At 35.1% G+C, this 14,105-nt stretch overlaps 1 pseudogene; it reads right to left on the bottom strand.

Annotated features, from left to right (window-relative positions):
* Positions 1–1,273: 1,273 nt before the first annotated feature.
* Positions 1,274–2,442, bottom strand: LOC133299536 (FCS-Like Zinc finger 13-like; annotated as a pseudogene).
* Between the last annotated feature and the right edge of the window lie 11,663 nt (positions 2,443–14,105).

The following is a 14,105-nucleotide window of genomic DNA, read 5'->3' as shown; positions in this document are numbered from 1 at the left end:
CAATTTGCAGAGATTCACTTCCCTTTTGATTCATTCCCTCAGTTCCGTCACTGAATGGAGTGTTCTTTTCTTTTTCTTTTGAAACATATTAGTATTAGTTGCGTATAAAAAATAATTTTGGTAACTTGCATTATTAATTATCATAATTTTTTCTTTCTTAAAAGGGAAATGTTTTTAACACAAAGAGTTTCATGTACAGTGGAAGGATTGGGACCTTTGATTATACCAACAAATGTAATAGAGAGAAAAAGAAGAAATGTGATAAATGAAAAATTGTAAGGCTTCTGAAGGGACGGTGTCTAGGTAAATATCAAGCCTCATGTCAAAATCAATGATGCACATTTTCTTATAATAATATTATGCCCACAAATTTTAATGTACAATGTTTTTTTATATATTATTTTAAATAGATGTCGGTTTCCCAACTGGTTAATGAATAAATTTTTTGCTCATAATTTATTTTAAATATCATGAGCTATTTTTTAATTAATTCAATTTATATAACTTATATAAATTGTATATTGAAAAATAGACTAAATGACACTATGACTGATTGAAACCATTAATGGGCTGCAACTGCATCGAAAGCATTTTTCTAAAAACTGAATTGATGAACCAGCGGTCCCACTAATCTAATTATGAACTGGACATTTATTTAAAAGAAAAGTGTATTGGATTTGGTTTTCTCAGCTGGAAATCGAATTTTTATGTTGTGACTTAATTAGTGGTGAACTTCACATTTATTAAAAAAAAAATCTACATGCAAATCGAAGAATCACAGTATAAGAATTGAATTATCATGCAACATGAAAAAATATTTTTCCAAAGTGTATATATAGTTTTAAAGTACATATATTATTTTAAGAGAGAGATAGATATAAAAAGATGTAGATTTTAAAAAATATAAAGACAAAAAGAATTAAAGATGTGAATCACATTTCTTTGTATCTATCTCTCTCTTAAAAAAAATCCAAATTTAAAGGACACATATTTTTTCCTTTATTTAATTATAATTTCAGTTCAAAACTGAATTGATGATAAAAACTATTTTAGATGACGTAAAATCAAACAGTTTAACCGATTAAATCAAGTGATCATAAAATTATTGTTTTTTTTTTTTTTTATGTTCCATAATTTAATTTAATTTAATTTTTTTTATAAATTTTTATACTGTTGCAGGGACACCGAAGGAACAGAAAAGATGGATTCAGAACCAATCTGACTGAACTCGTTCATGTTTTAGACAGAACTCAAGAACAGAACAAACTAAATCTGTGCAATTGAGATCTCAATTTCATAAATCTCGTCAAAAGAAAGGTATCCCAAAACAAAAACAAAAAATTCATTATAGTACTCACTGCATCAAAAATTATTTATTTTTCCGATCAAAAATTTTCTTTTGGTTACGACCACGTTGTCTTAATTTTCATATGTAGTATATAGCCAGCCTTATGTTATGTACTCAGTAACTTCAAAGTTTCTGAATCTCTAGCTTAAAGGCTAAAGGGCAACAATTCCAGTTGAAAACATTTGGTCCCTTTTGTATGCAGAACTTGACAAATCCACAGACATTGAAGCTTCTGATCTACACTGTTCTTTGCGCTCATCATTCATTATCTGCCTTGAACGGCACTCTGTGCTACAAAATGCTTTCTCTCCTCTGTACAAAAAAAAATGAATCATAAGTTTGAAAGAATTGTCTTATGATCCAAAGATAAATTAACAAAATCAAATTTTGAGCAGGAAGGATTTTGGATTAGCCAGTACCTGTACATGTATATGTCTTTTCCATGGAGTTTCTTGCTGCATAAGTGACATGAACTAAGAAAATCCGAGGTGGGAAATGATGGTTCAGCTTCAACTAAAGTTTGTGTTGGTGGGGTTTTTCGGAGAAAACCAACGTTGTTGTTCTTGTTGTTGTTATTAATGTTATACCCATGTCTCATAATTCCACCTTCACCACCATCATAGTAAACCTTAGTGATGGTCTTGTTAGGTACATGATAAGTGACATATGTGTAATCCTCGGAGCTTCCAACTTGAATTTCGTTCACACCCTTTTGAAACCCATGTTGGTTTTTTATGGTATGAACCGGGATCGGTCTAGATCGGTTCAAATTCGATGTGCAAACGGCACGTTTGGGCAAAACTTCACGTCCAGCTTCCTCGGATTTATCAAGAGCCACCACAATTCCTAGACCAACACCACCAAGGTCGTAGCTTTTTGGGCCTTTTGGTGACTGCATCATGTCCAACGGGCTTTTTGGGCTTCTTATGGTGTCCAAAAGTGCGGCGGCATGGCCACCGGAGACCAATAATTCCGAGAACTTTCCGATCAATGGCCGGGGTCTACTTTTCCCCAACATGACAAGAATTTTGTACTAAAAGTTATGGAGAATATTGATGGAGGAGATAGGTTTTTGAGGTAAGATTGTTATGAAGGGGAGATGTGGGTCTTTTTATAAGACCAACTCCGAAGCCGTCTTAAAGGGTTCTACTATAATTGATGGAGCAGTTGGAATAAGCCCATGGTTTATTTGGAATTACGTGGGTGATGATTGCTAGAGAAATTTCTACCAAATAGTTCTTAATTGATTTAGTAAATAATTAATCATATGCTTTAATTTACAGAATTGAATATGTATAGCTTTAAAAAGATGCCTATGTTGTGACTATTTTAACATTAATATTACATACGGGTCTCTTTTAAGTGGGCCAGTTCTTGAAAATGTCCTTTTCAATGATTAAGACACCATACATATAAAAAAATTCTAACATTGTTTAAGGGATTAATATTTCTTTTATTATAAGACATAATTTTATTTCTTATATACATAAAAATATATGAAATTCATACCAGGTCATATAAGGAGAAGAGAAAAAAAAATATAGATCTCACATACTTTAATATATGGGGATTATATCCCTCATGTTGTAGGAATCATTTTGTTGTCATGTTAAGAAAAAGACAAGGTATATATAGTATTAAAAATAGTGATGAGACATTTTATTCAATGAATTGGTTTGTCTTTTTCTTAACATGATAAAAGTTTTGGTTTCTACAACATGATAGATACATTTCCCTTAATATATATGTAAACGATAAATTTATCTCCTATAATATGATAAACGATAAATTTATCTCCTATAATATGATAAACATTCATCCCTTAAGAGATATTTGTTAAAAGAGAAATTTTTTTATGCCTGAGAATAATGATTTTCAGAAATATGTTGAGAAAATAAATTTTTCAAAAATATTATCAAAAAGTTATTTTGTAAACCAAAATATTACCCAAAAGTTGTGTAAAATTTTCCCATATCATAGGAATTCAAGAATTCCATCCTCCAAGTGATATTCTTGAATAACATTTTGGTTCAAAAAGCTTCAATTTTTTTCTTTCAAGAGTTTAATTTTATGGAATAATTTTAACAATCTTTATACCAAATGTGGATAAATAAAATTATTTCTCAAGAATCCAAATTTTTTTCTTTTAATATAGGTAAGTAAGCAATTGGGTGGTTGAGGGAGTGGTTCAATTGTTAATAATTCAAACATGGTTAATGTTTGAATTACACTTTCTTCAATTCATTATAAAGAAGCAACACATAAGTGATATGCAACTATTCTGGTAAATTAAATTAATTTTATGATTAATACAAAATACAAAGGTTTAACTTTTTTTTATATACAATAATAAGAATTAAAGATATAATCTAATATAAACTATCCAAATCCCTCACTATTAGATCAATCTTAATTGTTTAAGGGGACATTTAATAGAGTAGAATTTTTTTTTTATCTGGAAAATTCAATTGTTGGGAATATAGTAAGAAAACAAGATTGGTAAAAAAGTTAAAAAAAAATTATTTAATAGACCGAAATATTAAAAAAAACTGATGAAAGTTAAAAAAATTTCATTGACACTTTTTGATTTCCCAAACAAAATCAGAGGGTATTCTGAAGTCTTCAAATTCTTGCAATTTAACACATTATATCAAATTCCTATGTAAATGAGAAGCCTATGCAAATTTTTTATAAACTGGTTTTCTTTAAATTTCATGTGAACTTTTCCGGAAAAAAATTTAAAACTTCTCTACCAAATACTAATTTCTCACTGTAGCTAACACATATTAAAAATTTGCTCCCCACCAATAATTCTTTTTTTTTTTTTGGTAAATAAGGGGCCAACCAATAATTCCTTAACCCTTATCAGAAATTTGGCGAATAAATAAAAATTTAAAAGCACATTCTTGGTTGGGATCTATCATTGTGGGGTCCTTGTTTCCCGGGGAAAGAATCTTGACCGTTGGATGAAGGAGGACGTGTCCTATGTTTAAGTAAAGTGCAAGGGCAATGATTGATTGCAGAACCACACAACATAAATCGGAGTGCTGATATGGGTGTTCGTCGTTTTGAAGTAAAAGTTATTCCATGCAATTTTTTTGATTTGATGATTTAATCATTCATTTAGTTTGATTTGTTTTAAAATTTGATCAAATTTAATTTAATTTTATTTGATTTGAATTATATCGACTTTTTGATTTTTTATTAAAAATTAAAAATTTCATGAATATAAATTATTAACTATATCCAAATAAAGCCATTTAAAATTATAAATTACTGAAAAATTCAAATCTTTAAATTAAAATAGGTCTTAAAACTCATGAAAAATTAAAATAGATTAATAGACAATAAAAATTAAAACAAGATAGTTTGTTATCAATAAATTCAAAATTCCAAGTCTACAAAACAATATTTTAAGTCACTAGTTTTCAAAATAAAAAATAAATACATAATATATTGGATCAATTTTCATCAATCAAACAGAAAATTGATTCAATTCAATTAAAATATGTATTTTTTTTCAATTTTTTATTTTATTTTTGCTTAGTTCGATTATTGAATTTTTGATTTTATTAATGTAGCTTGAATCGATAGATGAATTTTCCTACGTATTCTTACTTAAAACACATTAATTACAATTTATTGGTATTTAAAATATATTTAACTTATATAAAAGTTTAAATATTTAAAAAATAACATAATAAATGACGTCTAAGAAAAAATTTCTGCATTGCAGAACCCACAGAATTGGAGACAGTGACAGCCCTTGTTTTTATGAAAGCGATGGGGTCGAGCCCCACTCCACCGTTATTTGTCGCTACACAATCAAATTACAATTATATCCTCAAATAATTAATCTCCTATTTTCTTTTCTTTTTTTATTTCAAGAAGAATATTTATTAAAACTAGCTGTAACAGAGGGCTTCTTTCTTTTGCACGCTAACTATTTTCTATTCATTATCAGCTGTTTCACTTCTACATTTCTAGTAAGTAGTCCAATTGTCTTATCATATCATATGGTTACTAAATTATTTCATAGAGTAAATATTCTTTTTGGTCTTCAGTAAATTTTACGATACTCGCTTTAGTTCCTAGCAAATAAAAAGGTCCATCGTGGTCTTTAAGAAATTTAAAGGACTCAATTTAGTTCTTTTAAGGACTAATATGAGTCTTTTTTGAATTTGTGAGGGACCACAATTTCAATTAAATGAGTCTATTTTGAATTTCTTTGGGACCACGATGAACCTTTTTATTTGCTAGGGACTAAAATGGACATTGTAAAATTTGCCGAGGACCAAAAAAATATTTACTCTATTTTCTAAGGATAACGTTTTATTAAATATGAAGTCATGGATAACTTTTTTCCTTACGAGAGAGAGGGACTTTAGCTATATACTACAATTTTTACTTATCTCTTAAAACTATTTACAAATTTATAGATTAAACACTTTTTTCCAGTGTTATGAAACCCGGACCGACCCGGCTCGGTCGACTCAGGAATCGGTAAACCGGTCATATAACTGGTCTGATTGAAGCAACAAACCAATTATGCATCAGAACCGGTGCGACCCGGTCCGACTCGGCCAGTTTTCATGAAAATCGGTGACCCGATCGGTTAACCGGTGATCCGGCCCGGTCCCAAAAAATAAATAAATCATAATGGACATATTTGAATATTTTTTTGCTTATTGACTTACATAAGTTATGTACCTACAACACTAATAATATCTCAATTATGCACTATGCACGATCATTATATTTTTGTTTGATCTTTTATTGGATAATAATATGTCATTTATTATTTTTTATATTAAAAAATTTGAAATTTTTATCATTTTTTTTAGATATTTGAGTATGTTTATAATTTTTTAATATAAATTATAAAATTGCATATAATTACCGGGTCATGCAGTTGAACTAGTGACCCACTGGTTGAACCAGTGACCCAGTACCTCGACCGGGTCAATGACCGGGCCGATTTTTATAACATTGCTAGTTTTTTTCTTGTTGCTAAGTTAATAAGGTTGGCTTAGTATGTAATCCGGTGTATTCTCCTTTCTCCTTACGTTAATGGGTTTTCTATATATAGGGACTTTTTTATGGGATAAACTAATCTCATGTTAAAGGGGATAACTTCTCTTATGTGGGTGGCACAAAATTAAGATGAGTCCCATTTTAATTTTATTCCTTTTTTATTTTTTAGTGGGACCCACATTAAGTTTGTCTCATAACATGAGATATACTCTCTCATGTAACATGAGATTAGTTTATCCCTTTTTTTTATTCTGATATAAGAATAAAAAAATTTATTTCCTATTTTAATTGTTAATCTCCGTGCATCTGAAAAATATAATTTATTAAAAATTAATAATAAATTAATTAATGAATATAATTCAATAAATTACAATTGTTAATATTATAAAAGACAGTGGGTAAACGTCACCTATAGATTCGAATTTGTGTATGATACCGGATATATAAATTAACGGTACAAACAAAGTGCAACATAATTAAAGAACGAACTCACAGATTATAGGAAAGGATGAGATGTCAGCATGCAGTGAAAATCTGAGTCCAACATTGTTGTTTCCTTAAGACAATTTGTTCCCTCACTATTGATGTCGAAGGTTGATGAACAATTGCCTCATAGGATAGAACATATTGTGTGTCTTCAGAATGATGGCACTATCAATCGGGAACCCAAACGAACACAACTGAATGTTTGAGGAATCACTATATTCCTAAGCCTAAGGCAGTATGCACCATGGATGCATAGGGATGTCTCAGAATTTTTTTTTGGTAGAGTAAGGACAAGGAAAATTCGAATAGATTTTTTGAAGGGGTCAATGTCTATATATAGACACTGACTGGACACGATGAATAGCCGCCTGACAAACCGTCGCGACTGACGGTGGGGAACCATTACGACCGGTGACCAGTTTGGTTCAAACTTAACGGAACGCACCAGTTCGGTTCAAAAACGAAATCGAAAGGGAAGAACCGGTTCGGTTCAAAATAGGCGGGAAGCAATGTTTTGGTTTGAAAAAATCTAGAGGGAAGTAACTGATATTTTGGAAAAAAAATAATTTAATAAAAAATTATCTTTTTATTTCACACATGCACGATAGTGGCCGAGCCAGACGAACGACAGCGGCGGCGACACGCTCGCATGGTAGACCAAGGCCTACCTAAGTCCTCTCCTCCACAAAACGTGGAGTGCCCCAAGGGCCAATCTAGGAGTGTAAGATGTGAGCTTATAAATCTTCCCATCTCTTACTACTTGTCCAATGTGATACTTTTACCCATACCTTCCATCTTTCTCTTCTTTCCAACCCACTTCTTATTTATAACCAATGAAATTTTATATATAGATTGTTGTTCCTCCACATGGATAAGAAATCAATTCATCATGACCAAATGCATATGAATATGAATACAAAGTGTGATTTCATCAGCGAGAAACAATTGTATCGAGATAGGTAGGGGTCACCTTTAAACCTTCTCTAGTTAAATCTATCGGATGTACTCAGTCAATCGGTGGTCATGTTGACTTGAACCATAGACCTTTGGTGTACAATTAGACAATATGAGTCACACAATTGTTTCCCTAACATTGTTAGTCTTCATTGTTGTGCCCATTTTGGCCTTGGACACCTGCCTGGTTATGTGAGTGTTTTAGAGAATCAGCCTTTATAAATTCTCATAGAAGCGACCTTCACTTCACATTCACATAGGTGATTCCTTGTGATGTAACTCAACATACATCATCTGAACACATTAGATTAAGAAACCATTAAAAGCCTAAATGCTTACCCTTATATATACAGTCTTATATAGGAATGAGTACGAATTTAGAAACTCCACAATGTTAACAGTTGATCATCACTTAGTTGTCTCTTTGAAGTTATTTCGTGCGATCTCCATTCATCAGTGTAGAGTTAGCGCAATGATCAATAATTGATAGGCCTTAAACTCATTCATTTCGATAAATTTTTAACAACCTCTATAGGAATCCCTTTGGTCAACGGATCCTATATGTTCTCTTTAGACTTCACATATTCAATTGTAATGATTCCACTCGAGAATAGTTGTCTCACGGTATCATGTCTACGACGTATATGTCTAGACTTACCATTATACATGACGTTCTTGGCGTTTCCAATAGCAGCTTGGCTATCACAACGTATGCATACGGCTCAACTGACTTTGGCCAATTAGAAACATCCTCAATAAAATTATGAAACCATTCGACTTCCTCACCGGCTTTATCTAAAGCAATAAATTTTGCTTCCATGGTTGACCTTGCAATGCAAGTCTGCTTGGGTCATTTCCAAGACACAGCATCCCCACCAAGGGTGATCACAAATCCACTTGTGGATTTAGTGTCATTAGAGTGGATGATCCAGTTTGCATCATAATACCCTTATATTACTGCAAGGTACTTCTTGTAATGTAAAGCAAATTTTTGAGTGTGTTTCAAGTATCCCAAAACTCTTACCATAACTTTTCAATGAAAATCATTTGGATTACTAGTAAAACGACTTAACAAACTCACTGCATAAGCAATATCAGGTGTGGTGCAGTTCATAATGTACATAAGACTGCCTAGCACTTGAGTATATTCCTTTTGTGCTTCAGCATTACCAGTTTTCTTCGTTATTTTAAGATTAGAATCTACGAGGTTCTTCACAGGAGCTATATTCAAATTCTTGAATTTCTCAAAAAATTTAGCAATATAATGAGCTTGTGACAAAGCCAACCCGGTAGATATTCTATGAATTTTAATACCCAAGATAACATCTGTTATCCCCATATCTTTTATGTCAAATTTACTTTTAAGTAATTATTGAGAGTCAAGAAAGACTGCACCTTGGTCAAACCTTGGTGCGCCTACATGAGGATAAAAACAAAAATTTTGTCTTTGATGCGGAAGCATAGACATTCTATGCGCCTCATGTATTTATATTTAGGATCTTCCTGTTAAAATCTCACAGGGTTTAAGGATTACCTTAATCACTTGAGACGCCAAAGTAGATGAAGTCCTCTAACATTGATCCAAACGGTCATCTCTTGAATGCAAGTGAGAACCTTTGTCCTTGAATTCCTCCTTCTCCTTAGATGCTTGCTAGGCAATTGCAAGGTAGAGGCTTTCAAGTGTTTGGGTTAATTTGTCAAGACAAGATGGTGCCTTAAGGTTCGATGTGGGTGTAAGAGCCCGTTGTACACCGGTATTATGAACATTGATTATGATATTAAGCGCAGTTACAATCACAACAGTTCATTTAAAAATGAGAGTAAACTGTTTTCCTTTTCATTACGTAAGCCTTTGAAACAATAATAAAACGTAACGATAAAAGCTGTGATCATAACTGAAATCTAAATGCGGAATAAGTAAAATAAATGCCTAACTATCATACATTGCTTATCTTAAGTCACTAAGGGGTTCTCATAAATCCACTTAGCATAAATCTCACTTTTATGATTTTTACATAACTGAACATGGTTGACTTTCTGAAGGAGGGTAAAAATATGAAGGAGGATAAAACATAGGCCCAACCATGGTAGTTAAAATCGGGATCTTACCTAAAATCTGAAGGAGGATAAAAAATTGTGGGTTCGTAGTAATTCAACAAGTCTCAATGAAAGATAACTTTCTATATTTATTTTATTTGTTATTGTAACAGCTTAGTTGACTCTTATTTTTTTTTATGGTAAGTTAAAGTTTTCTTTTCTTTTCTTGTTTATATTTTTTTTAATACATTTAAAATTAAAAAAAAATCTTCGAGGCGCTGCCCCCGAACCCCCACCTTAAGTATGCACGCATAAAAAAGATTTCATGGGTCCGCCACTAAGATCACCTATGTAGTCCTACCGCCTATATAGATAATATAAAAAAATTGAACTCTTGAGTATTTATATACTCTATAAATTTAATTTTGATGTAAAGCTTTTTCACACATCTTAGGCAGTATTATTATAATCAAACTCCTTTAGTAAAACTATATAAAAGCTAGTATCTGAACAGTTGAAAGAAGAAATGCTAAAATAATATATAGTAAAGAATGGAAAATAATTTATTTACTGGTTTGATCAGGCAAATGATAAAACCACTCTAGTAATTAGAAAATATAAAGTAAGGCATATCAATGCGAAAAGCCAAAGTAATGATCAATTTGATGTGATTTTCAAATATATTATCAAGGTAAAGCAATCCCACATAAAGGATGTAGGATCGGTCTTGTCTGAGCAGATAAGTTTAGAAATTATATTTTGAATAAATATTAGCCATGCTTAAAATTGTCGATGTAGCGCTAAAGTAACAATAAAGATAGTTGAGAGATCTTTGAGTTAGGCAAAATTTACATAATTAATATTTCTCATGTTGTAGGAGATAATTTTATTTACTACACACACATAAAAGTGTGTGGAGTCATATGAAGAGAAGAGAAAATAAAATAAAATATGGATCCATACACTTTTATTTATGTAGGAGATAAAATTATATCCTACAACATAAGAAACATTAATTTTATGGGAAAAAGTTTCCGATGTTACTTTAGACAACTTTGTCTAATGTTCATTGAAACGACGTCGTTTTGGGGTTGAAAAATTAAAAAATTAGAATGATAAAGACTATTATAACCCTGAAATAAATTAAAATTACAAAAAGACCATGATTTCCGTCCCAAAACAACGTCGTTTCGATGAACATTAGATAAAGTTATCTAAAGTAACTTTAGAAAAAATAAACCCTAATTTTATTTACATAATTGTTATGGACCAGGATGAGGCCCATGGTCAGTAAGGCCCATGATCAGCACAGGCCCACGGGTAAGCATTATAAATAGGGACTAAACGCCACAGGTACGACCTAATCTCTTTTTACCTATTTACGCAGTCTAGATAATACACACACACACCTCTCCCAAGGCTAAGGCCATCAGATAGTGTGTGATCTGCTGTCCTCAAGATACCTAACTCATAAGTATCCAGAGAAGACACCAGAATCATAGATCAATCCTCCAATCCTAATTGGACACATCTGCCTAGGGCAGAACATTGGCGCCGTCTATGGGGACGAATTTTCCACGGCAAACGTTGTGAAAGTCAACAAAATCGATGGTGAGAACGACAAGAAGTGGTCTTCGTCAACCCTCCACGTCAAACCTCCAAGTTCCTCCTTCTGTTAGGGAAGGTCCCGCGGAGTCAAGGCAGCAGATGCCGCAGATCCCAGATCTGGATGCGGTGCACGTTAGTGACGTGCATTCATATTCAGCATCAACTCCTGCGGTCAACCCAGATGCCCCATACCTCCCAGGGTTGCAACCAATTGAGGACCCAGCTGCAGAAGCCCCGGATCCACGGGTGACGAGTTTAGCTATGGCAGCCGTACTTCGAAGGATGGAGGAATTGGAGCAGCGTAATGAGCTACAACGGTAAGCGGATGCAAGACAGATCCGGGATTTGGAGGATCGGCTATGGCGCGTAACAAATCCGGATCCCGAGAGGGCCATCGCGCAGGTGGTGACGGATCTGCAAATTGCGAACCCCCAGCAGGACACTCAGGAACGCACCCACCGTCCTGCAAGGCCTAATGCCGGACCCGGGTTTGTCCAACAAACCCCAGTGCACCCGGGTTCACGCCAACAGCCAAGGCACCTTCTGGGCCATGGAAACGCGGGACACAATCAGCAACCCCGGCGTGTACCAAACCCACAGCGCCCTGCCGAGATCCACCGTCAGGGGCCCATTACCCGGTCTCCAGATGACGTAATCGGGGTGTACCGAAGAAAATACAACAGGGGGCAGTACAATGACAGTCCCTTCGCGGATGAGATTGTAGAAGCTCCATACCCGAAAAATCTGAATTTATCCGAGTTGATTAAATATGACGGAATGCAGGATCCGCAGGTACACTTGGATGCCTTTGATACAGCTATGTACATCAAGGGGATAGAGGAACCCTTGATCACAAGGCTTTTTGCAACTACATTAACCGGTGCAGCCCAGGCGTGTTTCTCGTCATTACCAGCAGGATCCATCAAATCCTTTGAGGAGTTTGGTGGGCGGTTCTTGCTGAACTTCGCCACCAGTAAGAAGCAGCTGAAGTCAGAATTCGCGTTGGGGAAAATTAAGCAACAGCCAGGGGAGACACTACAGAAGTACCTGGATCGATTCAAGTTAGCCGCGCTTCAAGTACCCGGATTGCCCGAAAATGTTCATTTACATCTGGTGATAGCCGGGTTGCACGGAACATCCCGGTTAGCTAAATCAATATATAAGGATCCACCTCGGACCTTAGTTGAGTTCAACACATGCTCCAAAAAATACCTGGAGCTCGACCAGATGGAGTGGGAAAATGTGGACCAAAGGCAACAACCTGGGCAGGGAGACAAGCTCGGGGGCCGACAGATGATTGACCTTCGAGGAAAACGGCAGGATGATAGGCAACAGGCCAAGGGAAAGTTTGATAAATATACCCCCTGAATTCTTCCCGGTCGCAAATATGGCGCGAGGTCGCGTCCACTGATATGAAGAAAGTCGAGCGACCTCGGCCTCTGCAAAACCAGGCTGGGTTAGATCGGACCCGGTACTGCGCATTTCACGATGGGCCGGTCATACAACAGATGAATGTTGGGACCTTAGAGATGCAATTGAGAAGTACATTAGAGAGGGGAAGTTGCGGCAATACCTGATCCGTATGCAGGGATGGAGAAATAGGAAGAGGAGAGGGGGGCGGCTCGGAAGCCCACCCAAGGAAAAGAAGTTTAAAGAGGAAGGACGAGGTAAGAAGCCGGCTAAAGAAGATGACGAATTCCAAGAGCCGGAGTTCGAGTGCAACGTGATCAGTGGAGCTTTTGGCGGTGGTGGCGACACAATGAATGCCCGACGTAAATATTTGTGTGAGGTGCTTTCCATTCGAGAGCGCCCCAAGTTTAAACAGGAAGAGGAACCAGAACAGCCGCTATTATACATCACAAAGAAGGAGCTCGAGGATGTAGTGCCAGGACATGTTGATGGGTTGGTGATTACAAGAACACTGGTCAATTGCAGAGTTAGGAAGATTTTTCTGGATAATGGCAGTTGTGCCGATATAATTTTATGGCACGCATTTAAGAAGATGAATTTGGACGAAGAAGATTTGAAGACTTGTAACACGGCTTTAATTGCGTTTAATGGCCGCAACACTACTCCTAAGGGATATATTGATCTCCGATTAACACTAGGGACTAAGGAGGCATACAAATTCGAGAGGGTGAGGTTCATTGTAGCCGATTTCCCCTCCGAATACAATGTGATTTTAGGAAGACCTACAATTCATGCTTGGGACATGCTAGTCTCAACCAAGCATCAAAAGTTAAAAATGATTGGTAAGCAGGGTACGGTGCTTACCATAGCTGGGGACCAGAAGGAGTCTCAAGATTGTTATTTCAGATCTGTACGTATGGTGGACCAAGATCCCGAAGACGTAGCTATGATTAAGCAGAGTGGTTACCAATCTTCGAAGCGGAGCTCGGTTAATATGGTGGAATTGGATATGAGGGATGAAACTCAGATGCCAAGGCCAGAACCCGATGGAGAGTTAGAGGAGGTAATCGTGGGAGCACCAAGACAGACAACAAAGATAGGAAAGAGGTTGACGGATGAGGAAAAAGCTCAGCTGGCCTCCTGTTTGAGGAGTTATAATGACGTCTTTGCCTGAAAATCTTCAGATATCCCAGGGGTGGATCCAGAATTTTGCTGTCACAGGTTAGCT

This window comes from Gastrolobium bilobum, unplaced genomic scaffold (genome assembly GCF_033153095.1).
Source record: "Gastrolobium bilobum isolate Gb01-03AN ecotype WA unplaced genomic scaffold, APGP_CSIRO_Gbil_v1 utg37679, whole genome shotgun sequence".
NCBI lineage: Eukaryota > Viridiplantae > Streptophyta > Magnoliopsida > Fabales > Fabaceae > Gastrolobium > Gastrolobium bilobum.
The sequence above is the reverse complement of the archived record's forward strand: the minus strand, read 5'-3'. Positions and strand labels throughout refer to the sequence as shown.